Source organism: Vigna radiata, chromosome 8 (assembly GCF_000741045.1).
Source record: "Vigna radiata var. radiata cultivar VC1973A chromosome 8, Vradiata_ver6, whole genome shotgun sequence".
Classification (NCBI taxonomy): Eukaryota; Viridiplantae; Streptophyta; class Magnoliopsida; order Fabales; family Fabaceae; genus Vigna; species Vigna radiata.
Window position 1 is genome coordinate 31,693,075 of NC_028358.1, and position 4,956 is coordinate 31,698,030.

Genomic DNA, 4,956 nt, shown 5'->3' on the forward strand with positions numbered 1-4,956 from the left:
TGCAGTACCTCTCTGAAACCGATGAAGATCTTCCCATTGAGAATGCCCTTTTCATTGTAACCTCAAACGCCCCTGATGCAGAAGAAAAACTGGTTGAAACAGAAGCACTCCTACCCAGTATCACTCCGAATATCTCTCCCTTCCCATCTTCCACCCTCCTCGAACTCTCGCTGGTTGTTGTTGGTGGATTCAATTTAGAATCACCCTCTTCAGTTTATTCCCAAAAGATAAACCCTAATTATGAAATTCAATTTTAAAAATTCTAACGACTAAAAAGGACTTCCAGTCAGCAAAAAACTGACACATCACTTACCCGTTGCCCATGTGGACACGTTGCCGTTAACAATTTTAACGGAGTTACTGAAAAGGACCAAATTGAACATAAAATTCGTTCTTTGGGACGAAATTGAACACAAAATCAACACAGGGACCATTTCGAATTTTTCCAACCAAAACTGGGACTAAAAAGAGCTTTTAACATAAAAGTTATGTAAACTTATTAGGGACTATATAAGTAGTTTTCTTTCACTACAACCTACATGCAGGTAGGGTTAATTTAAAAGTAATAAATAAATTAATATATTTACTAAATACTAATTAGGAAAGAAAACATTTTAAAAAGGGTTAAATATGTTTTTAGTCCTATACTTTGGAGCGATTTTGGTTTTAGTCAATTTTCAAACTATGGTACAATTTAGTCCTTCAACTTTAGAAAACTCTGGTTTTAGTCTTTTTTACCAATTTTTTTTTTAACTTTATTTGTTGTTTCAAACACGTTTCATTATAGCATTTGGATTATAATGAAACGTGTTTGAAACAACAAATAAAGTTAAAAAAAGTTGGTAAAAAAATTAAAACCAGAGTTTTCTAAAGTTAAAGGACTAAATTGTACCATAGTTTGAAAATTGACTAAAACCAAAATCGCTCCAAAGTATAGGGACTAAAAACATATTTAACTATTTTAAAAAAATATTAATGTTGATTTGATTAAAAAAGAGAATGGACATAAATGATATAGGAAAATATGTTATAAATGAGAAACAAGTATAAAGTAAGGAAATATACATCGGCCTAAGGATGAATGTTGGGTGGTGTGATTAGGTGGTTGTAATTAATTTTGATAATAAGTAAGATTGGGACCCGGAAATGTGAAAGGTTAGTGAGTTGTCATGATTTGAAGGTCCACTTACACCTACATTCTACTGCCATGCTTCTCCTCTTCACCCACACTATATATATACACTTCAGTTAAAAAATTAAGTTTTTGAAGCTCAAAAAACAAAGACTTAATAAAAGTTTAATATTGCATGTTAGTTTTGTAAGCGTGAGTTTAAATTTTAAATTGAATAAAATATATGTTGATAAGAGATTTATCAAATGTGATAGATTCTTCATTCATAATCTTTATTAAATCTCTTATATCATATTGATCTATGAATTCAAATTCCAACACAAAAAAGTTAGTTTTTATTAATATCACAATTTAACCTCTTCCTTTTCTAATAGCATAATTAATGTTATGTAACTTATATGGAGAAGAACTAAAAATCAAATAAAAACTAAAAATCAAATACAATAAATAATATGATAAATTCTTTCATATTACTTAATCAATGCATTTGAAAATTTAAAATTGAAAAGTCAAACATTTACATGTAAAGAAAAATAATAGATAAAATTATTAAAAATGATAAAAATAATCAAATATGTGATCTATCGTAACTTATTAATACTAAATTTTTCCAACCTTTCAAAATTCCTACCATAACTTATTTTATGGGAAGGTTGTTACTGATGATGTTCCCATTTTAGAGTATCTGACCAAGCATGATTGGACACTGATGTTTTGATAACTTTTTTTACAATAGGACACGTATCATTATTTTATTAGTTTATTTAAATTTATGTTTAAAAAATATTTAAAACGAATCAATCACAAATTATCACGTATGCGTGATAAAAAAAGTTGTTAAAAAAATGTTAAATTTTTTTTTTCCATGAATACATCAACAGAAAGCAAAGCCAAGACTTAACTCGTATTTTGGTGGGCCCTGCTCCATGGAAATCATTCATTCATATGGCTCATGGCCTTCCTGTCGGTACCATGCATTAATTATGTTCCACGAGCTTCACACGTTCTATATATAGCTTTTCTAAGTTTTCTACATGCTTCAATTAATACATTTTTTTTTCTATTTTATCTCCTTTACATTGGCAAAGATATTCATAATAATTTTTCAAATTGAAAAAAATTTAAATAAGTGTAAAATTTTATTATTGTCGTAGTTCTTAAAATGAATATCAAGAAAATTGAATTTATTCTGTTGTCAATTTTTATAATGTGAAAGCAGTCCTAAAACTGCCGTCCAAAATCTTGTGGGAATGATGAGGGTCATACGCAATAAAGGCATGGACATAGACGGGACACGTGGCAGTGAACAATCATGTGTGGGGCGGTGCATGGCTATACATTACCGACTATTGTTGGAGCGGAGTTCCTGGAAGCGGTGTGACCTGCCAGTGAATCATATGTTTGTAGAGTCTTCATCCTTATACAACTTTTACTTCTAAACTTAGGGTTTTTTCTCTTCTTCATTTCAAACAGTGTCTTATTTGGATCAATTTATTTCATATAAATTAATGTAAATATGAGTGTTTCAGAATAAGTCTTATAAGAGTAAAGAAAAATTTCAAGATATTCTGTATAAAGATTAGACTTCTGTCTGATTTTGTCTTTAAAAGTTTAAGAAAAAAATGTTTAAATTAAATTTAACTTGACTCTTAGTAGTTAAATATATCTGAATAGAAGCTATTTTTTATTTATTATGTGATTATTTATTAATATTTAATTTTGCATTAGAGATTTATATATATTAACGTGGAATTTAAATTTAATTTATAAAACATCTTCTCATTTATATTAATTTTATATTAAAAAGTCACCATATTCATTTAAAAACTTTCAAACCTATATGACTGACTTATATGACCTATAGTTTAATATTTTGATTTTTTAATTTTAAGTGAAAATTAGAATTTTTTTTTTAACTTTAGACTAATGTAGTTTTTTTATCTTTAAAATTACATTAATTTAATTATTTTAATTAAAAGTTTTAAGTTTATTTGATATTTTACATGTGTTTTTCATTTAATATTGACATAGAAATGTATCAAACAGTGTGTAAATCACACAAATATTATCATGAAAGGAGTTTGAAACGTGAAATAAATTTATCGAAATTTAGTTAAAAAAGACTAAATCTACATATTTTTAAAGTTGGAAGACTAAATTAGACAAAAATTTTAAAAAATGACTAATTTCAATTTTTATTAAAAATTAAGAAGTCAAAAACATATTTAAGCCTATTTTATATAATTATAATAAAATATAATAAATAAACGTTCAGACATAACTAGATAAATTATAAATAGTGTTATTTGATAATAGTCCAATAAAAAGTAACTCAATAAACCCGATAAACAGAAAATCTTCTAAACATTGGCATTGTATGTAGGGACGAAAACTTCCCTAGTCCTCGTGTGGACGTATTTTAATACATCCAATAGTCTTACATTGTCACATTAATGTCAATTTACATATACTTATCTCTTTTAACACTCCTATATGTCTTTTAAAGATAAAATTGTGATGAAACTTCGGTTCCAAAACAAACAATACATCAAATGCGATGATTGACCGATGTTATCTCGAACTCATGACATCATACCAAGAAATAAACTTTAAATCAAATTTAAGTCAACTTAATCCATAAAACTAGTTTATAGAGTAAGATATACACTCACTTATATATTATAAACTCGTCTTATATCTGATTATTAATGTTGTATTCGTTTAATGTGAATTCATTGTTTATGTGAATTTGTCCATACTGATTGGGAATTAAAATTTGTGTTTGATTTCACTAATTTGAAAGCGAGTAATTGTATAGGATGTTGATTTTTTGCATCCTCTCTAATATGCTGCAATTTGGAGGGAATGAAAGAAAATCTCTTTTTTACCTCGATAGGGTTGCCATGTTGGTCTTGCAATTGTGCTTCGGCTATTTTAATTTCCTTCAACTCCTCACGTTCTTCTTCTTCAACTAATAAGGACAAGTGTCCCTTCGCTTTTAGGGTTACATATACCACTCATAATGTAATCTTATGTGTTTAATGGATTGAACATTTCATAAGAGTCGGAACGAATGGAAGAAGATATATAATGTAAGAAACAGTTTTCCAATTGAGTGGAATATACTCTTAATAAATGTATAAACCAAGAAAAGTTGAAGCTTTGGTAAACATAAAAGTTTGCACACATGTTGACTCCATCCCAGATGTTTCATGTTTTCTTTGAATTTAAATATTAGTTAATAAATATAGATATTTATTTATAACGATATCAATCAATTCATAAATGGAAGATCCATGCACATGGCCGTTATTTTGCATATATTTTTTAATGTAATCAATTTACTATATATTAGTAAAATAACATTTGTTTTACTTAGAAGATTTCTTGAGCTAGGTCTAAGATTTCATGTTATATTTAATACCTCACAAGTCACCACCTAAAGGAAGAAAATACTTTTGAATTGAAGTTGATTTTTTGCAGTGAAAGACAAAATTTACAAGTTAGAGATATGAATGTAACAAATAACATCACACAAACGTCTTCTAATCACTCTCACGATATAGTGGAGATTAATCACTACAGACAATTAATTTCATCTTAAAAAAACAAAAAATCACCTAAAAGAATTATTTGTTTTAAGTGTTTCTGAATTTACTAACGGAATTTTATACATTAATAATGAATTTTTACGATCGATAAAACAATTTTTTTTATATAATAAAAGTTAAATATATTTTTAGTCATTTAATTTTAAAATAAAATCAAATATTTATATATAAAATTTTAATACATTTTAATTTTTAAATTTAAAAAATAATAGA